The sequence below is a fragment of the Hyperolius riggenbachi genome, chromosome 10 (assembly GCF_040937935.1).
Source record: "Hyperolius riggenbachi isolate aHypRig1 chromosome 10, aHypRig1.pri, whole genome shotgun sequence".
NCBI classification, from domain to species: Eukaryota; Metazoa; Chordata; class Amphibia; order Anura; family Hyperoliidae; genus Hyperolius; species Hyperolius riggenbachi.
Window position 1 is genome coordinate 145,977,258 of NC_090655.1, and position 22,847 is coordinate 146,000,104.

General features: G+C 43.4%; 1 protein-coding gene and 1 long non-coding RNA gene across 3 annotated transcripts in view; one reads left to right on the plus strand and one right to left on the minus strand.

Annotated features, from left to right (window-relative positions):
- The window catches only part of LOC137536408 (uncharacterized), a 125,133-nt gene that overhangs the window by 88,884 nt on the left and 13,402 nt on the right, over positions 1 to 22,847 (minus strand). The window lies entirely within an intron of this gene.
- LDB3 (LIM domain binding 3) overlaps positions 1 to 22,847 on the plus strand; it is a 332,821-nt gene that overhangs the window by 11,764 nt on the left and 298,210 nt on the right. The gene's annotated exons all lie outside the window — the stretch shown is intronic.

A 22,847-nucleotide genomic window follows, 5' to 3' on the forward strand; every position in this document is an offset into this window, starting at 1 on the left:
AAAATTGGCCGCTGAGCCAGAGTCAATAAAAGCTTCAGTGTCCACAGACTTATCCTCCCACGTAATAGTACAGGGGAGAAGTAACTTCTTCTCTTTTTGGGGTGAGAATGAAGTGCCTAGGGTGTCACCCCCCACTACTCCTAGGCAGACCCGTTTCCCGACTTGTTAGGGCAGTTTCGCACCCTGTGCCCTGCTTCTGCACAATACAGGCACAGTTGTTCTGTTATTCTCCGCCTACGTTCCACCTGGGTCAATCTTGATCGACCAATTTGCATGGGTTCGGGTGGTGGTGAGGCTGGAGAGGGTGACACCGGTGGAGATGCCGTTACTGCGGGCGTACCAGAAGGTGCCACATACGAAGTCACCCTGACCCGGTGACTGCCCCTAGTCTGCCTCTGATGGCGTAGTCGACGATCGACTCTGATGGCCGATGATATGGCCTCATCGACTGTTGCGGGCTCGGGTAAGGTTAGCATCAAATCAGAGACCTCCTCCGACAACCCGGATAGAAAATAATCCATCAGAGCAAAATTGTCGAATCTGGCGGTAACAGACCACCTACGAAATTCTGCTGCGTAATCCTCGACCGACCCTCTGCCTTGCCGCAAAAGTTTGAGCTTCCGCTCTGAAGTTGCCGCAAGGTCAGGGTCGTCGTATATTACGGCCATAGCCTTAAAAAATTCCTCGACTGAGGTCAGAGCTAAACTAGTGGGGGACAGGTTGTATGCCCAGGACTGGGAATCACCAGTTAACAGTGTTTTAATGAAAATGACCCGTTGGGTCTCAGTCCCCGAGGATCGGGGTCTTAACTCGAAGTATGACAACACTCTACTCTTGAAATTCCGGAAGTCAGACTTGTGGCCGGAAAATTTATCAGGTACAGGCATACGTATGTCATCACTAGGAGGGGATCGCACTGAATCAACTGACGTCTGGAGGGTTTGCACAGAGCCTGAAAGGGCATCAATCAAAGCTTTGTGCTGGCCCAGTGCTTGATGAAGGTTATCCACCGAAGTGGCAAGCATACCCAGACGACCAGTGTTTGCGTCCATTTTGTTTTTTGGTCTGGCGTTCTGTAACGATCGGTGGGCGCAGAGAGTATCTGATTACCGGTGATCTGCAGTATCACCGGAAATACAGATATATACCAGATTATAAGTGAACTGCAGTCTCACCGATAATCCGATATACAAACTAACCTCTGATCACCCGAGTAGAGTGTAGTGTTTGGTGTAACTGTAACACTAAGAGGACAAGGCCTCAATGCAGTAAGGAGTACTGCACAGATTCCTTCCGCAGACCTGAGCTCTCCAAGACGGGAGGAGTCAGACTGATAGTAGGAAGGGATATCTGAAAGTGACCCTCAGGAGGAAGGATCGCTAACAGAGCGAGGAACCGCCTCTAACGGTAAGGTTGGTTCTCGAGGTCGGACAAGCCAGGTCGTACACACACGGACAGATAAAGTACAGGATCAGGAGGCAAAGTCAGAGTCAAAGTACAGGCAGGGTTCAGCAACGGGGTATCAGAAATATCGGGGTACAAAATCAGGAGGCAGAAGCAGAGTCAAGGAACGAGCCGGGGTTCAGCAACAGAGTATCAGAAATATCGAGGTGCAAGATCAGAGTTCAGGAGGATAGTCGAGGCAGGCAAAAGTCATAACATATAATCACAATCAAACTAGTACTTTAGCTATCAAATATCTAGCTAAGTGTAGGATTACAGCTCCAGCTGGTCCCGGCACACTTCAGGATCTGACTACGGATCTGGGTGCTCCCACGTATGTGATCGCACGCCAGACAAAGAGCAAGTGAACAACCAGCAGTATATATACTCTAGGACCTTTCCAGGACCTCCCTAATTGCTGGTCCAATGGGAGCAGTGGAATTTGTCAGCTGACCCAGCTGGTCAGCCGACACCCCTCTAACTGCTATTTAAACTCTGCCTCTGTGCTCGCGCGCGTGTAAGTCTGAATCTTGGTGGACTATCAGTCCCAGCCACACCAGTACTGTTTTGCAATGTATCTAATGCGGGGGTCGCCTCTGATGTGGATTCCGCCGTTACCAATGCGGATTCCGCCGCACTGCCCATGCGGCATGCAGCGTTTTTTCCGCGTTGTGACGCCATGCTGGACGCGGAAACAGCCGCCTCACCTCGAGAGACGGCGGCTTTTCCGCGTTTCCTCACAATTTTGCTTTGGTAGCAGCTGACATGGAATTTGATGGATCAGGGGCGTAGCTAGAAATGACTGGGCCCCATAGCAAAAAAAAAATGTATGGGCCCTCCCCCCCCCCCCCACAACCTTCCAACCCCACAGACCTTGGACCTCCAACCCAAACATTTTGCGGGGAAAAGATTTCCCCACAAAATGCAACCAGATTGTCGGCAGATTTCCCCACAAAATGCAACCAGATTGTCGGCAGATTTCTCCACAAAATGCAACCAGATTGTCAGCAGATTTCCCCACAAAATGCAACCAGATTGTCGGCAGATTGCTCCACAAATTGCAACCAGATTGTCGGCAGATTTCCCCACAAAATGCAACCAGATTGTTGGCAGATTTCCCCACAAAATGCGACCAGATTGTCTGCAGATTGCCCCACAAAATGCAACCAGATTGTCGGCAGAGTTCCCCACAAAATGCAACCAGATTGTCGGCAGATTTCCCCACAAATTGCAACCAGATTGTCGGCAGATTTCCCCACAAAATGCAACCAGATTGTCGGCAGATTTCCCCACAAAATGCAACCAGATTGTCGACAGATTTCCCCACAAATTGCAACCAGATGTTTGCAATAACAATCTGGTATGCTAGAAACTCACAAGCAATATGATGGCTGTGTGCTATAACAATCTGACATGTTAGGAGCTCACAGGCAATATGATGTCTGTGTGCTATATGATTCTGATATGCTAGGAGCTAACAGGCAATATGATGGCTGTATGCTATAATAATCTGATATGCTATGAGCTCAGAAGTATTATTATGGCTGTGTGCTATAATAATCAGATATGCTAGGAGCTCACAGGCAATATGATGGCTGTGTGCTATAATAATCTGATATGCTATGAGCTCACAAGTATTATTATGGCTGTGTGCTATAATAATCAGATATGCTAGGAGCTCACAGGCAATATGATGGCTGTCCGCTATAATAATCTGATATGCTATGAGCTCACAAGTATTATTATGGCTGTGTGCTATAATAATCAGATATGCTAGGAGCTCACAGGCAATATGATGTCTGTGTGCTTCAGAATTCTGATATGCTAGGAGCTCACAGGCAATATGATGGCTGTATGCTATAATAATCGGATTTGCTATGAGCTCACAAGTAATGTGATGGCTGTGTGCTATAAAAATCAGATATGCTAGGAGCTTACAGACAATATGATGTCTGTGTGCAACAATAATCTGGTATGCTAGAAACTCACAGGCTATATGATGGCTGTGTGCTATGGCAACCTTGTCTGCTAGGAGCTCACAGGCAATATGATGACTCTGTGGTATAGTAACCTGGTATGCTAGGAACTCACAGGCAATATGATGGCTGTGTGCAACAATAATCTGGTATGCTAGAAACTCACAGGCAATTTGATGATTGTGTGTTATAACAATCTGTTATGCTAGGAGCTCACATACAATATGGTAGATGTATGCTATAATAACCTGGTCAGCTAGGAGCTCACAGGCAATATGATGGCTGTGTGCTAACATAATATGACATGCTAGGAGCTCACAGGCAATATGATGGCTGTGTGCAATAACAAACTGGAATCCTAGGAGCTCACAGGCAGTATCATCATGGCTGCATGCTCTACCAGTCTGATATGTTATAGTGTGATGTGGGGTATTTTTACTCTCAGAAAGGGCTTTATATTCTGTGGATCATAAGGTAAATCACATAGGAAAATGTATACCTAACATCCTTTATGTCATCTCTCATCTGTAAATATAATATTAAATTAGTAGCCACAATTTTGTTCACTAGCTCTGTAAGCACAAACTAGCACTAAAACCTATTTATATTCTTCCCATCATAGTAACAAGAGGAGGAAGAGACAGCCCTGTTTCAGACAAGCATGAACTCAGTTTTCACATTAGCCATGTGAAGTCCTGATGGTCTGACCAGCTGCTGTAGACAGCTCTGAAGAGCTGCATTCAGTGAGACCTCCTCCTCTGACTTCCTCCCCAGTGTGTGCCAGCACTGAGGGCTGCATAGTGAGATTGATTACAGCAACACCTGTCACATAGCACACATTCAGGGGTGGATAGTGTGACAGAGTGGACTGGCCTGTATAAAACACATTTAGGAGACTCATGGGCCAGGAATTCAGGTGGCTTTACAAGAAAAGCACTCGTTAAAAGCCTTACAGTTTGGCATTTTACCTTTAGTGACTTTGTCATCATCTATAAACAAACATCAGTTTGGCATAACAATCGAGCAACTAGAATGGGGACCAATTTGATGGCATAAGATACACGGAATGGAGATCATTCTCACCATATCTGCTTGCCTGACAGATTAAGTCACTGCAAAAAGCTATTATTTTTCATTTATGTGGATAATTATAAGAGCAGAGTGCAAGTAACTCTATACTGTCCTTTGCATCTGTACAGTCTAGAAGTAGTGCTATGGATTTCTCTGGTGATCTCAGTTGACGGCATTTGTGGTTTGACTTCATTTAGAGATCTTCTGACACTTAGACAGGCACTTAAAATGAGATCAGCAAGGGTAGGAGACTTAGTTAAAGGGTATCAAAATAAAAACATAATTATAGCTTGAAAACTGTATACTAAACTCTTCATGAAACCTCTGCTTGTGTCTGAGTCTCTCGCTCTTTGCAGATTTCTTCTCTTCCCATCCTGCTGTGTTTGATGAATGCCCCAGTGCCTTTAGTACTGTACACACCAGCTCTCCAGGTCATAGAAAATGGGGAGTGGCCCTGGTCATCAAAGCTTCCCCTTTACTTGCCCATCAGTTGTGGACTGAGTAGGAAGGAAGTCACAATTCAGGACACTTGTTTCCTACATGCGGCGGTGTCTCCACCACCACACACACACACATTTCCCCATTGTTGTGTGCATAGTGATTGAACAGCTTGAAAGATAGAGAAGGGGATAAGCCATAAGGAGAGACCCCAGATGAATTTAGAGGTGCAGGATCACCGAATCACATTAAAGAATTACAGGGAGCTTCTATAGCAGTCCTGTGCAGCCCCTACTGCAGACAAATTGTCCCTACACCACTTTATGGTTATCCATATGATTGTCAAAAGCAGTCCCCATGCACCTCCTAACTGTCACAGGTCGTCCCAACAGTCACCAGCTGACCCCCAAGAGTCATAGCTGCCCCTACAACAATCATGTGTGCCCCCCACAGCAGTTATAATGGCTACAGAGCAGAATGGCTACAGAAAGCCCATCAATCACCTGTTCCCCTTCAGAAGTCACAGTGTGCCATCTTCTGCAGTCAAAGACAGTGCCACCCCAATCTTGGTCAGCACCAGTTAGTGCAGTCCCCCAATCTCAGCTAGGCTCAGTTCATACTATGCTAGAGTGGTAGTTAATCCATATATATTAGTTACACTGTACCATTCTGAAGGTTTATGGCAGTGGTAGCTGCACTAAGGAGTGGATGTGTTCCATTTAGTAGAATGAGGGGAGCTGTATCCACTGTCCCAAAGAAGGTAAAAAGTCATTATAAATTGAATATAATAGTGCAAAACTATGAAATTTGTTCTTGCCACGTATGAAATGTTCTTGCCAAGTATGAAATACCACCAAACATAAAAGGCTAGGCACCACCAGGGGGGTGGATAAGGGTTAGGCAACACCGGGGGTGTTAAAGGGTTAGGCACCACCATGGGTAGGTTAACTTCTTTAGCCGCAGGGATTTAAGTCGCACGTCCACGGCTACTGCTGCTACAGCTGCAAGGATGCGAGACACTCGTCCCTGCACTTATTGGGGGTGCACTATCACTATGGTCATGGTGACAGCAGGGATTTGGTGGCAGGGGTCCGAAGTCCCCTGAGCCAATTCATGCTTTTCCAGCGAGAATGATCACTGTTTTTGTTCAAAAACAGTGATCATTCTCAGATTTGGTAGCGATCGTGCTACCGCTCTCCCTACCGCTTGCTCGTTCCCGTTGCTCCTGCTGATCATTAGATTAATGAATGGGAACTTCACATTCATCTCCCCTCAGGTCCTCGTAATCAGTGAGATGCCTGCGTCACCTAAGTAATGCATTACTTCCGATTTGCGTATTTATGGTACGCTAATAGAAAATAATGCCCAAGAACATCTTGTGGCCAAATAGTAAAATTACACCTACATACATTAGGGACTGATTTTTTTAATATGTATGTCAAGAGGGTGTACATTGTTAAATTATGGGCTTGTAAATAGTGATGGATTTAAAACTGAAAAAAATGCCCTTTTATTTCCACATAAAATATTGTCACCATACATTGTACTAGGAATATACAGTAATTTAAGCGTTGCAAAAACTGGGACAAATGGACAAATAAAGTGTATGGCTTTTATCCACAGTAGAACTATAATAGATGTAACTGGCCGAAAACTGAGAAATACATTCTTATTATTCCCATTAAAATGCTTTGAGAATAAAATATTACATAGCATAATGTACTACCCAAAGAAAGCCTAATTGCTGGTGAAAAAAACAAGGTATGGATCATTTAGTTGTGATAAGTAGTGATAAAGTTATTGAGGAATGAATGGGAGAAGCGCTTAAAATTCCTCTTGTTGGTAAGGTGAAAACAAGCCGCGGGCTGAAATGGTTAAGACAGGGGTTCTCAAACTGGGTGCCGCGGCACCCTGGTGCGCCTTGAGCACCTGCCAGGGGTGCCTTGGCATTCATCCCCATCCTTTGGGGGGTGCTGCTGAATAAGGGTCGTAACAGCATTTCAGTCGTTATTTTTGCCGAGGGGTGCCTTGAAAAAAATTGCAGAGCCATCAAGGGTGCCCTCAACCGAAAAAGTTTGGGAACGACTGGGTTAAGCGTTAAGCAAGGCTTAGGCAACACCAGGGGTTTAGAGTTAGGCAGCACCAGGGTTGGATGAAGGCTTAGGCATTGGGGGGTTTCTGTGTCAGAGTAGGGTTAGGTTAGGTCATAGTAAACTATGGGTAAAGATAACTGATATTTTATTATTAAAATTAAGTAGTAGAATATCTGTAATTTTGCCATCAGCTAATAGTATTACTCATTCCTATTACCACTTTATATTAGTTTACTACACAAAGCTTATTATTTTTATCATTTATTACTTTTGATAATGCACATTGGATATTGCAAATTAAGTCTCATAATTGAACTAATCCTTTTGCGCACAGCCATACACCAAGTTTCTGTATAATCTTAGTAACTTTAAAAGATTCAAAAAGTAAGCTTTCTGCCAATACTGTAGGTACATACCAACAATAGTAACTACATAAACTAAATCTGAAGAAGAGCTATTGTCTGAAAGCTTACCATTTGAATTTTTTAAAGTTATCAAATAAATGGTATCATCCTTATTCAAGAAACATTTTAATTTGAATACTGGGCTCATAAACCTGAGCATGCAGAATAGTTTTAACAATTTCCTTTCTGATTTTAAAACTACAACTGTGAAGTATCAAATTAATTGTGTAAAAGTATGGTCTGTGTTTGAAAATATGTGGCTAGAAAGTTTACCTAAATATTCTCCCAGTTAGGATTGAACATAAGAACCACCGACATACAGGCTAATAGACCTGACCAGTATTGTACTGACTAAGCCTCCATTTCTTTTCTATTTTTGTAACAAGCAAAACAGTTGTCAGGAGATGTCATGGACCACACAATGTCAAAAAATATACTGCAGCCTCTTAGGGTTTCTTGACACTTGATCAATCTTATCAAGAAATGTAAACACCTATACAATTCAGTCCTAATTTTTCCCTTTCTTTGATGACCACCATGGGATATTACAAAAATTCTAAAAAAGTGCTAGAGGTCTCAATATTTTGGACATAAGCCTCTAAAAGCCAAGTGTCCATCACAACAGTGTAACTGTAGTTTGACCTATTTAACAAGGTAAAGCCAGGACCTTAAAGAGTACCCAAGCCGGGGCTCGGGTACACAAAATCTGATACTTACCTAAATAGAAAGAAGCCTCAGGATCCTATTGAGGCTTCCTCCCGTATTCTAATGTCCCCCATCGCTGAGCGATTGCTCCCTTTTAAATAAAGTGACCTATTGATATCTGACCTCTATTCCTTTAATACCCGGAGGTGGATGCCATCTGAGCGAGGTGCCGTATCTATCTTGATCTTATTTAAATATGCCTGCACATCTTCTTGTTTTAGGCGATTTATGCTAAATGAGGTACAATGGGAACAACCTAGAATCATATTATGAGACTAGGGCATCACCTAAAGCCGTAATACATTTAAAATCTCAGCTTTAGCTCAATTTTCCACATTCAAGTTCCCAAAATGATCCTATATTCTCAACTTTCTTTCTTTTTGTATTTGTATATTTGTAAAACTTTTGGAGATTTGACTTTATATCACTAAGAAGTTAGAACTTGTTTTTCAGCTTCCAGTTTTGCAAGTCTGATTCTTCTCATGCTTTATGGCCCTAAAGACACTCATTTTACACTTAATCATGTACAATATGTGGTTGTTTATTCATATTGGCATTTTTTTTATTTTTTTGTGAATTTTTATTCTCATAGTATTTATAGTCTACAATAGTCATTAAGAATCTGTTTAAAGTTTCCCATTTACTTGATGGGATTTCCCATTTTGTTATTCACATTGCCCAGCAACTGGGAGAGGTGATCAGCACACAGGACAGTTGGAACTGTGTTTCAGGCTCCCTGTCACCTCCTTTCAACCAAAAAGATGGCTGTCCCCATGAAAAGATGTCTGCCCTCATGAAATCAAACATTTGCCTGTTCTTTTAAAACAGTGTGGGTAAGAGATTATATCATGTATCTATTTTAATTAACATAACTAATGTAACTTAATGACAGTATGTTTGTTTAGGCTGAAGTTCCTCTTTAACCATCTTAGCGGTATGGACGAGCTCAGCTCGTCCATCACCGCCGATGGCTGCCGCTCAGGCCCTGCTGGGCCGATTTTGTTCAAATAAAGAGCAGCACACGCAGCCGGCACTTTGCCAGCCGCGTGTGCTGCCCGATCGCCGCCGCTCTGCGGCGATTCGCCGCGAGCAGCGGCGAAAGAGGGTCCCCCCAGCCGCCTGAGCCCAGCGTAGCCGGAACAAAAAGTTCCGGCCAGCGCTAAGGGCTGGATCGGAGGCGGCTGACGTCAGGACGTCGGCTGACGTCCATGACGTCACTCCGCTCGTCGCTATGGCGACGATCTAAACAAAACAAGGAAGGCCGCTCATTGCGGCCTTCCTTGTTTATTCTGGGCGCCGGAGGCGATCGGAAGAACGCCTCCGGAGCGCCCTCTAGTGGGCTTTCATGCAGCCAACTTTCAGTTGGCTGCATGAAATAGTTTTTTTTAAATTTAAAAAAAACCCTCCCGCAGCCGCCCTGGCGATCTTAATAGAACGCCAGGGTGGTTAATGAATCCTTTAGCTTCTTAACCACTTGAGGACCACAGTCTTTTCGCCCCTTAAGGACCAGAGCCTTTTTCTCCATTCAGACCACTGCAGCTTTCACGGTTTATTGCTCGGTCATACAACCTACCACCTAAAGGAATTTTACCTCCTTTTCTTGTCACTAATACAGCTTTCTTTTGCTGCTATTTGATTGCTGCTGCGAGTTTTAGTTTTTATTATATTCATCAAAAAAGACATGAATTTTGGCAAAAAAATGACTTTTTTAACTTGCTGTGCTGACATTTTTCAAATAAAGTAAAATTTCCTATACATTTGAGCGCGAAAGTTATTCTGCTACATGTCTTTGATAAAAAAACAACCATTCAGTGTATATTTATTAGATTGGGTAAAAGTTATAGCGTTTACAAACTATGGTGCCAAAAGTGAATTTTCCCATTTTCAAGCATCTCTGACTTTTCTGCGCACCTGTCAGGTTTCATGAGGGGCTAAAATTCCAGGATAGTACAAATTCCCCCCAAATGACCCCATTTTGGAAAGAAGACATCCCAAAGTATTCATTGAGAGGCATGGTGAGTTCATAGAAGATTTTATTTTTTGTCACAAGTTAGCGGAAAATGACACTTTATGACAAAAAAAAGAAAAAAAAAAAGTTTCCATTTCTTCTAACTTGCGACAAAAAAAAAATGAAATCTGCCACGGACTCACTATGCTCCTCTCTGAATACCTTGAAGTGTCTACTTTCCAAAATGGGGTCATTTGTGGGGTGTGTTCACTGTCCTGGCATTTTGGGGGGTGCCTAATTGTAAGCACCCCTGTAAAGCCTAAAGATGCTCATTGGACTTTTGGCCCCTTAGTGCAGTTAGGCTGCAAAAAAGTGCCACACATGTGGTATTGCCGTACTCAGGAGAAGTAGTATAATGTGTTTTGGGGTGTATTTTTACACATACCCATTCTGGGTGGGAGAAATATCTCCGTAAATGACAATTGTTTTATTTTTTTTACACACAATTGTCTATTTATAGAGATATTTCTCCCACTCAGCATGGGTATGTGGAAAAATAAACCCCAAAACACATTATACTACTTCTCCTGAGTACGGCGATACCACATGTGTGGCACTTTTTTGCACCCTAACTGCGCTAAGGGGCCCAAAGTTCAATGAGTACCTTTAGGATTTCACAGGTCATTTTGAGAAATTTCGTTTCAAGACTACTCCTCACGGTTTAGGGCCCCTAAAATGCCAGGACAGTATAGGAACCCCACAAATTACCCCATTTTAGAAAGAATACACCCCAAGATATTCCGTTAGGAGGATGGTGAGTTCATAGAAGATTTTTTTTTTTGTCACAAGTTAGCGGAAATTGATTTTAATTGTTTTTTTTCACAAAGTGTCATTTTCCGCTAACTTGTGACAAAAAATAAAATCTTCTATGAACTCACCATACTCTTAACGGAATACCTTGGGGTGTCTTCTTTCTAAAATGGGGTCATTTGTGGGGTTCCTATACTGCCCTGGCATTTTAGGGGCCCTAAACCGTGAGGAGTAGTCTTGAAACCAAATGTCGCAAAATGACCTGTGAAATCCTAAAGGTACTCATTGGACTTTGGGCCTCTTAGCGCACTTAGGGTGCAAAAAAGTGCCACACATGTGGTACCGCCGTACTCAGGAGAAGTAGTATAATGTGTTTTGGGGTGTATTTTTACACATACCCATGCTGGGTGGGAGAAATATCTCTGTAAATGACAATTGTTTGCTTTTTTTTACACACAATTGTCCATTTACAGAGAGATTTCTCCCACCCAGCATGGGTATGTGTAAAAATACACCCCAAAACACAATATACTACTTCTTCTGAGTACGGCGATACCACATGTGTGACACTTTTTTGCAACCTAGGTGCGCTAAGGGGCCTAATGTCCTATTCACAGGTCATTTTGAGGCATTTGGATTCTAGACTACTGCTCACGGTTTAGGGCCCCTAAAATGCCAGGGCAGTATAGGAACCCCACAAGTGACCCCATTTTAGAAAGAAGACACCCCAAGGTATTCTGTTAGGAGTATGGTGAGTTCATAGAAGATTTTTTTTTTGTCACAAGTTAGCGGAAAATGACACTTTGTGAAAAAAAAAACAATACATATCAATTTCCGCTAACTTGTGACAAAAAATAAAATCTTCTATGAACTCATCATACACCTAACAGAATACCTTGGGGTGTCTTCTTTCTAAAATGGGGTCACTTGTGGGGTTCCTATACTGCCCTGGCATTTTAGGGGCCCTAAACCGTGAGGAGTAGTCTTGAACCCAAATGTCTCAAAATGACCTGTGAAATCCTAAAGGTACTCATTGGACTTTGGGCCCCTTAGCACAGTTAGGCTGCAAAAAAGTGTCACACATGTGGTATCGCCGTACTCAGAAGAAGTAGTATAATGTGTTTTGGGGTGTATTTTTACATATAACCATGCTGGGTGGGAGAAATATCTCTGTAAATGACACATTTTTGATTTTTTTTACACACAATTGTCCATTTACAGAGAGATTTCTCCCACCCAGCATGGGTATGTGTAAAAATACACCCCAAAACACATTATACTACTTCTCCTGAGTATGGCTATACCACATGTGTGACACTTTTTTGAAGCCTAGGTGCGCTAAGGGGCCCAACGTCCTATTCACAGGTCATTTTGAGGCATTTGTTTTCTAGACTACTCCTCACGGTTTAGGGCCCCTAAAATGCCAGGGCAGTATAGGAACCCCACAAGTGACCCCATTTTAGAAAGAAGACACCCCAAGGTATTCCGTTAGGGGTATGGTGAGTTCATAGAAGATTTTATTTTTTGTCACGAGTTAGTGAAAAATGACACTTTGTGAAAAAAACAATAAAAATCCAATTTCCGCTAACTTTTGACAAAAATAAAATCTTCTATGAACTCATCATACACCTAACAGAATACCTTGGGGTGTCTTCTTTCTAAAATGGGGTCACTTGTGGGGTTCCTATACTGCCCTGGCATTTTACGGGCCCAAAACTGTGAGTAGTCTGGAAACCAAATTTCTCAAAATGACTGTTCAGGGGTATAAGCATCTGCAAATTTTGATGACAGGTGGTCTATGAGGGGGAAAATTTTGTGGAACCGGTCATAAGCAGGGTGGCCTCTTAGATGACAGGATGTTTTGGGCCTGATCTGATGGATAGGAGTGCTAGGGGGGTGACAGGAGGTGATTGATGGGTGTCTCAGAGGGCGGTTAGAGGGGAAAATAGATGCAATCAATGCACTGGGGAGGTGATCGGAAGGGGGTCTGAGGGGGATCTGAGGGTTTGGCCGAGTGATCAGGAGCCCACACAGGGCAAATTAGGGCCTGATCTGATGGGTAGGTGTGCTAGGGGGTGACAGGAGGTGATTGATGGGTGTCTCAAGGTGTGATTAGAGGGGGGAAATAGATGCAAGCAATGCACTAGCGAGGTGATCAGGGCTGGGGTCTAAGGACGTTCTGAGGTGTGGGCGGGTGATTGGGTGCCCGCAAGGGGCAGATTAGGGTCTAATCTGATGGGTAACCGTGACAGGTGGTGATAGGGGGTGATTTATGGGTAATTAGTGGGTGTTTAGAGGAGAGAAGAGATGTAAACACTGCACTTGGGAGGTGATCTGATGTCGGATCTGTGGGCGATCTATTAATGTGGGTGGGTGATCAGATTGCCCGCAAGGGGCAGGTTAGGGGCTGATTGATGGGTGGCAGTTACAGGAGGTGATTGATGGGTGGCAGTGACAGGGGGTGATTGATAGGTGATTGACAGGTGATCAGTGGGTTATTACAGGGAATAACAGATGTAAATATTGCACTGGCGAATTGATAAGGGGGGGGTCTGAGGGCAATCTGAGCGTGTGGGCGGGTGATTGGGTGCCCGCAAGGGGTAGATTAGGGTCTAATCTTATGGGTAACAGTGACAGGTGGTGATAGGGGGTGATTGATGGGTGATTGATGGGTAATTAGTGGGTGTTTAGAGGAGAGAAGAGATGTAAACACTGCGCTTGGGAGGTGATCTGATGTCGGATCTGCGGGCGATCTATTGGTGTGGGTGGGTGATCAGATTGCCCGCAAGGGGCAGGTTAGGGGCTGATTGATGGGTAGCAGTGACAGGGGGTGATTGACGGGTGATTGACGGGTGATTGACAGGTGATTGACAGGTGATTGACAGGTGAGCAGGGGGGATAGATGCATACAGTACACGGGGGGGGGGGGTCTGGGGGGGTGTCTGGGGAGAATCTGAGGGGTGGGGGGGTGATCAGGAGGGGGCAGTGGGCAGGGGGGGGGATAAAAAAAAATAGCGTTGACAGATAGTGACAGGGAGTGATTGATGGGTGATTAGGGGGGTGACTGGGTGCAAACAGTGGTCTGGGGGGTGGGCAGGGGGGGTCTGAGGGGTGCTGTGGGCGATCAGGGGGCAGGGGGGGGGAAATCAGTGTGCTTGGGTGCAGACTAGGGTGGCTGCAGCCTGCCCTGGTGGTCCCTCGGACACTGGGACCACCAGGGCAGGAGGCAGCCAGTATAATAGGCTTTGTATACATTACAAAGCCTATTATACATACGTGCAGCGGCGATCCGGGTGCTAGTAACCCGCCGGCGCTTCCGAACGGCCGGCGGGTTACTACGAGCGGTGGGCGGAGCGAGTCCCCGGCGGCTGATCGCGTCACGAATGACGCGATCGCCGCATAGCCACTCCCGCAGCCGCCCCCGCCGATGGGCGTATTGCGGTCGTTTGGGCCCGGACTTTGCCGCCGCCCATCGGCTGGGGGCGGTCCTCAAGTGGTTAAGCTGGCCTTTTTAAAATTCATAGTTTTAGTTATCCCTTTGCCCACAACTCTGTTAAGTCACAGGTCAAATGGCCACTATTTTCCAAGTTTTCTCAGAATTCTCCTGCTTCCTTTCATGTGAAGCCTTTGGCAGAAAAAACACAACCTCAAAGGTTCTTGCCTTGATTTTATTTTCTAGTTCCCTGAAATCATTTTTACTATATTCCACTTGACATTGATACCAATGTGTACCATAACAGCTGGGTCCTTCATAAAAAAAAATCCATTCAATAATACTTTCATGGCCCGTCCATGCTGATCCCTGTTTAAAGAATCTAATTCTGACATCTCCACTTGCCCTGCTTCAATTCTACTTCATATCTCTGAGAGACAGTTAAGTGACTAGACTATACATAATCAGTACAGTGCTGCAAAAGATGTCAGTGCTACGCAAATACTAAATAATATAATATTAATAATACTATGTCTGCTCTACTTACCATCTCTGTGCATGCCTTATTAACACTTTATACAGTGGGTTGCAAAAGTATTCGGCCCCCTTGACGTTTTCCACATTTTGTCATATTACTGCCACAAACATGAATCAATTTTATTGGAATTCCACGTGAAAGACCAATAAGTGGTGTACAGGTGAGAAGTAGAACGAAAATCATACATCATTCCAAACATAAAAAAAACAAAAAACAAATCCTAAGTGGGGTGTGCATAATTATTCAGCTCCCGGAGTCAATACTTTGTAGAACCACCTTTTTGCTGCAATTACAGCTGCCAGTCTTTTAGGGTATGTGTTTACCAGCTTTGCACATCTAGAGACTGAAATCCTTGCCCATTCTTCTTTGTAAAACAGCTCCAGCTTAGTCAGATTAGATGGACAGCGTTTGTGAACAGCAGTTTTCAGATCTTGCCACAGATTCTCGATTGGATTTAGATCTGGACTTTGACTGGGCCATTCTAACACATGGATATGTTTTATTTTAAACCATGCCATTGTTGCCCTGGCTTTATGTTTAGGGTCGTTGTCCTGCTGGAAGGTGAACCTCTGCCCCAGTCTCGAGTGTTTTGCAGACTCCAAGAGGTTTTCTTCCAAGATTGCCCTGTATTTGGCTCCATCCATCTTCCCATCAACTCTGACCAACTTCCCTGTCCCTGCTGAAGAGAAGCACCCCCAGAGCATGATGCTGCCACCACCATATTTGACAGTGAGGATGGTGTGTTCAGAGTGATGTGCAGTGTTAGTTTTCCGCCACACATAGCGTTTTGCATTTTGGCCAAAAAGTTCCATTTTGGTCTCATCTGACCAGAGCACCTTCTTACACATGTTTGCTGTGTCCCCCACATGGCTTGTGGCAAACTGCAAACTTCTTATGCTTTTCTGGTAACAATGGCTTTTTTCTTGCCACTCTTCCATAAAGGCCAACTTTGTGCAGTGCACAACTGATAGTTGTCCTATGGACAGATTCCCCCACCTGAGCTGTAGATCTCTGCAGCTCGTCCAGAGTCAACATGGGCCTCTTGACTGCATTTCTGATCAGCGCTCTCCTTGTTCGGCCTGTAAATTTAGGTGGATGGCCTTGTCTTGGTAGGTTTACAGTTGTGCCATACTCCTTCCATTTCTGAATGATCGCTTGAACAGTGCTCTGTGGGATGTTTAAGGCTTTGGAAATCTTATTGTAGCCTAAGCCTGCTTTAAATTTCTCAATTACTTTATCCCTGACCTGTCTGGGGTGTTCTTTGGACTTCATGGTGTTGTTGCTCCCTATATTCTCTTAAACAACCTTTGGGTCTGTCACAGCTGTATTTGTACTGACATTAGATTACACACAGGTGCACTCTATTTAGTCATTAGCACTCATCAGGCAATGTCTATGGGCAACTGACTGCGCTCAGACCAAAGGGGGATGAATAATTACGCACACCCCACTTTGAAGTTATTTATTTGTAAAAAATGTTTTGAATCATGTATGATTTTCGTTCCACTTCTCACGTGTACAGCACTTTGTATTGGTCTTTCACGTGGAATTTCAATAAAATGGATTCATGTTTGTGGCAGTAATATGACAAAATGTGGAAAATTTCAAGTAGGCCGAATGCTTTTGCAAACCACTGTAAAAACTAAGCACAAAGTACAGACTTTGCCCTGGGTCAAAGGTAATCATGGCTACATTGCGATAACTCATCTGTCCCAGTGTGTTGCTCCATCCATGCTCTTTCTTCAGCCCCTCTGCCTGCCTCTTCTTCATTCTGCGCCTGTTATGCATAAATAACCTGTGGCAGGTCATGGAGAAGAGGCAGGCAGCAGGGGTGAAGACGGAGCCCGGACAGCATGCCAAGAAAGATGAGTTATTACAATGCAGCCATACATTGTGCAGGGGCCCCGGGGACTCAGGAGCAGTTGAGGGGGGAGTCCACCTGGGGGGAGGGTCCAGCAGCACGGGGGCCAGACAGTGGTCTAGGGCCCTGGGGCAGTTGTCCCATTTGTCTTAATAGCATTTCAGCCCTGTATATAGGTACAATAGCTGTTTAAAGATAAACTCTATGCACAGCTGTAAATAAATCTGACAGCTTAGTAACTGTATTGCTCCGATGCTAGTTCTGTTTTGGCAGATGAGACTTCTTGAGTCTTCCTCTGCAGTCAAAAATCTGATCAGCACACAAGAATATTTACATATGTACCACATGTTTAATTAAATTACATTTATGTTTAAGACATGAACATAACACTCTACATCTAACTAATTTCACTGTTCAGTACCAGTAGTGCACTGTCATTAATTGCACACACACACGTAGTGCACAGTATATGCACTATCCACACTATCAGAACAGCTGTCTCTTAGATTTTTAACTATTCTGGGTAGAGAGTTCTGCAAAGGGTAACCTTTGTTTGCTCTGCGTGTGAAGTTCATAAAGACCTGCTCACTGCTTTGTAAGATGTTCTGGATACCCACTTAGATATTATCTGAAAGAAAAGTTTGGATATAGTATGGAGGGCACCCATTTAGAATACCTGGCAGTATGGTACAGCTTTATCATAGAGTGCTAATCCTTCACACTCATTAACACATGGTCATTTAGAGGGAGTTAAATCATCTTGAAGAACAAAATCCTGTCAGTATAGCTATTTCTCTGTCTCCCAAACTGTGTTACGGTCTTCATTTCAAGGACATGCCATTTAGCTTGGTTCTGTAGTATCATCAGTTGTAAGTAAAATAAACAGCCATTTTATTTTACCTTGAGCTGGAACACACCATTATGCAGTCTAATATTGGACTAGAGAAAAGTAATACTTGTTCAAAAATAATCATAGCTAAATTAACTAGTGCTGTTTCAGCCCTTTGATCCTATTTTGGTTTTGCTTAAACTCTCTGCCATTCAGTTTCTGTTGTCTGTTGGATTGCTGTGCAAAAAGTGATCCAATTAATTTTCATAACCCCTTTTCCTGTAACTTACCAAAATGTGACAAGCAAGGGTCTAGTAAACATTATGGTGTCGAATCATAAAGCATTTGTGCATTCGGTAATGCAGAAAATAGCTGACTTTAGCAAGCACTTAGGAAAATATCAATTCATAAAAGCTGTTACCGCGTAAAAAGCTGAAATTACCAAGCACTGAGGAAAAATACCAACTTCTGCGGTAATTACCTCAACACGTCAGTAAATGTCATTTCATAAAGCCGGCAACAAGCGGTAAAGCCACAAAGAATTACCATCTGCTTTTGAAGTGGTAAAAGGAGTGCGGAGATTGTGCTGGGAGCCGGGACTCACAAGCAGATGCAGAGGCAGCTGTGACTGACAGGAGCAGGGAGCCAACAGAAACAGCCCCTGTCTTCTGCAAGTCTGAATGGTGGAATCTGATAGGACCCACAGCCTTCGCAGGCAGGAAAAGCTTTTCAAACACCCAGGCAGCAGTAGAGCTAAATTGGAACAAAACAGGCATCCCCTGAATACCTTAGGCTGTGTGTCTTTTTAACCTCTTGGGTACCAGTTTGAAGATATGTAGGGACTAGGATAGAAAATCACCTAAGCATGGAATGTTTAAAGTTTTTGGGAGGTTAATCTAAGTTGTGGCAATTAAATAGAATGTTAAGAAAGACTAATAGACAAATTCAGAGCAGATTCAGAGCAAGCAGAGGCATCTAAAGGGATGTCGGGATGCCTCGCAATGCCCTCACGGCACAGAACAACTTGTAACAACACAGAGACACGCCACTCTCTTTTAATGTTAATAACAGGTTTTTGTCAATGGGCTTCAGTAATTTACCACACTTCTACTGTATCTTTGAAAATTTTTATGAATTAGCACACAAAAGTCTAAAATACAGAATGCGGTATTTTCCCAACCAGATTTTTATTTTGCACAGCCTTTTATGAATTGACCCCTTTGAGTATAATAAAAGCTTGAAACACAAAATCAAATCAAAACTAAAATTTGATAATTACTCCCCAAAATCACTGATCATTTACACTTCTGAGCTGCAGCTGCTCATCCTGCTCTAATACGAATGTAAAGGTAGCCATACATTTAGCGATGATTGACAGATTCAACCAAGAGACAAATCTCCCTCTGATCAAAGCTAAATAGAGAGAGATCTGCCAGCAGCCCATACACTGCAGGGTGATTCCCGGTCGATTTCAGCATGAAATCTCTTGAGAATCGGCAGTATCTGCCGCCTTGCCGCTACCCCCAAATGTATAAATGTACCCCCATGTGTGTGCATTCGGCATTCCCTGCGGGTTATTGCATTGAATTCAATGCAGAAAAAAAATTAGTTTGCCGCCAGATGTTGATGATGGTGTGTGACCCTGGCGTCATCAACACCGATCATCAGGGAACATCTCACTATCGGAGGTACATGACGAGGGATCAACACGCCAATGGTGAGTAAAAGTGCCCACAGTATAGGTAGCCAAGTATCGGTGCCCCCAGTATAGGTTAGCCAGCTATAGGTGCCCCAGTATAGTAAGACAGCTATAGGTGCCCCAGTATAGTTAGCCAGCTCTAGGTGCCTCAGTATAATTTGCCTGCTTTAGGTACTCCTAGTATAGTTAGCCAGCTTTAGGTGCCTCAGCATAGTTAGCCAGCTTTAGGTGCTTCAGCATAGTTAGCCACTTTTAGGTAATCCAGTATAGTTACCTAGCTACAAATGCCCCAGTATAGTTAGCAAGCTACAAGTGCCCCAGTATTGTTAGCAAGCTACAAGTGCCCAAGTATAGTTAGTAAGCTACAAGTGCCCCAGTATAGTTAGCAAGCCACAAGTGCCCCAGTATTGTTAGCAAGCTGCAAGTGCCCAAATATAGTTAGCAAGTTAAAGTGCCCTAGTATAATTAGCAAGCTTCGGGTTCCCCAATATACTTAGCAAGCTACATGTGTCCCAATATAGATGAGCTAGCTACAAGATGTAGCCCAATATGGGTGCCGCCCCCCCTCACCAATCCCCCCATCTCTCTCCGCCTCACTCCTTTTCCCTCTGAAACAATAGCGGGTGACCGATTCCCCTCATCTCCACATCCATCTCTCCCTCCCTTCATCTTCCGCTGGACTGATAGCAGGGGGCAATCGCTGTTACTTACTGTGCCTCTCGCCCGCACTGATCACCCACTTTGGTCTTTACTGTCCACAGCTTGATGAAGTCATCATGCCGTGTCCTAGTACTGTAATAAGAGAAGACAAGAGCGGGTGGTGGGATGAGGCACGGGGGTAAGAGGCACAGTGAGTAACACCACCAGCCACCCGCTATCAGTGCAGAGGGGGAGGAAGGGATGGATATGGAGAGAGATGGGGGGGAAGAATCGCTGCGTGGGAGGGGGGGGGAATTGGAGAGGGGGCATCTATACTGGGCCTCCTATAGTTATCTAACCTATATGTTGGTAGTGGAACTTACGCTCACCTGTCCACCTGCGTTCTCCTCCAGTGTCCTCTCTCTATCGCTGCTGGACTGCCTGTACCTAGTGACCCAGTACTTACATTATGTGATCACCTACATGTCATTGGGTCACGGGACAGAGGCACCCCTGCGGTTATGAAGAGAAGACAAAGGAGACAGGAGAAGCATGTCAGTGGACTAGTAAGCATATGCTCCCCTGTCAACACCCTGCACGGCCCAGAGGGAGCTCAATTTAGATGGGGGAACCCAGCCGTGGTCCAGTCCATCGTCCCTAAATTGAACACTGTTGCCGTGCACCTGACCACCCCCTTTTGAGCAAGATCTTACTTGACTGCCCAATCAATAGTTTAGCACAATTTTACATGGAAATTGAACAAAATTATAATTGGGCAGCCATGAAGTGGCATTAATCATAGTGATCGAATCTGCCAGGGAAATCTCACACGTGTATGGGCACCTTTAACTAATTAACGACTAAGGGTTTTTTCCCCTTATGGACCAGAGCAATTTTCACATTTCAGTGCTCCTCCCTTACATTCGCCAATAACTTTATCACTACTTATCACAACAAAATGTTCTATATCTTTTTTTTTTTCCGCCATCAATTAGGCTTTTTTTGAGTGGTAAATTTTACTAAGAATAATTTTTTTTCTAAATGCATTTTAATAGGAATCATAGGAAACAAAATGGAAAAAATCAATTATTTCTCAGTTTTCAGCCATTATCATTTTAAAATTAAAACATGCTACTGTTCATAAATGCTGCACATTTTATTTGCCCATTTCCACAGTTATTACAATGTTTAAATTATGTCCCTAGTGCAATGTATGACAACAATATTTTATTTGGAAATAAAGGTGTATTTTATCAGTTCTGCGTCCATCACTAATTATAAGCCCTTACTTTGAAAAATAACAGTAATTTACTATCATGACATACATATTAAAAACATTGAGTCCCTAAGGTAACTATTTATGTATTTTTAATATATATACAGTGGGATGCGAAAGTTTGGCCAACCTTGTCAATCGTCATGATTTTCCTGTATAAATCGTTGGTTGTTACGATAACAAATGTCAGTTAAATATATCATATAGGACACACACACAGTGATATTTGAGACATGAAATTAAGTTTATTGGATTTGCAGAAAGTGTGCAATAATTATTTAAATAAAATTAGGCAGGTGCATAAATTGTTGTCATTTTATTGCTTCCAAAACCTTTAGAACTAATTATTGGAACTCAAATGGGTTTGGTAAGCTCAGTGACCCCTGACCTACATACACAAGTGAATCCAATTATGAGAAAGACTATTTAAGGGGGTCAATTTTAAGTTTCCCTCCTCTTTAAATGATCTCTGAAGAGTAGCAACATGGGGGTCTAAAAACAACTCTCAAATGACCTGAAGACAAAGATTGTTAACCATCATGGTTTAGGGGAAGGATACAGAAAGCTGTCTCAGAGATTTCAGCTGTTTGTTTCCACAGTTAGGGACATATTGAGGAAATGGAAGACCACAGGCTCAGTTCAAGTTAAGGCTCGTAGTGGCAGACCAAGAAAAATCTTGGATAAACAGAAGCAACGAATGGTGAGAGTCAACCCACAGACCAGCACCAAACATCATCTTTCTGCAGATGGAGTCACTGTGCATTGTTCAACCATTAGCGCACTTTACACAAGGAGATGCTTTATGAAAGAGTAATGCAGAGGAAGCCTTTTCTGAAACCCACAGCACAAACAGAGCCGCTTGACGTATTGCTAAAGCACATTTGAACAAGCCAGCTTCATTTTGGAATAAGGTGCTGTGGACTGATTAAACTAAAATTGAGTTATTGGGGCATTATGCATGGAGGAAACAGAACACAGCATTCCAAGAAAAACACCTGCTACCTACAGTAAAATATGGTGGTGGTTCCATCATGTTGTGGGACTGTGTAGCCAGTGCAGGGACTGGGAATCAAAGTTGAGGGACGCATGGATTCCAATCAGTATCAGCAGAATCTGAAGATGAATGTCCAGGAATCAGTGGCAAAGCTGAAGCTGCGCCGGGACTGAATCTTGACTAAACAAGACAACGACTCTAAATACTGCTCAAAATCCAACCAAGGCATTCATGCAGAGGAACAAGTATAACGTTCTGGAATAGCCATCTCAGTCCCCAGACCTGAAAATAATTGAAAATTTGTGGTGTGAGTTAAAGAGAGCTGTCCATGCTTGGAAGCCATCAAACCTGAATGAACTAGAGATGTTTTGTAAAGAGGAATGGTCCAAAATACCTTCAACCAGAATCCAGACTCTCATTGGAACCTACAGGAAGCATTTTGAGGCTGTAATTTCTCCAAAAGGAGGCTCTACTAAATATTGATTTCATTTCTTTTTTGTGGTGCCCAAATTTATGCACCTGCCTAATTTTGTTTAAACAATTATTGCACACTTTCTGTAAATCCAATAAACTTCATTTCACTTCTCAAATATCCCTGTGTTTGTCTCCTATATGATATATTTAACTGACATTTTTTATCGAAACAACCAACGATTTATACAGGAAAATAATGATGATTAACAAGGTTGC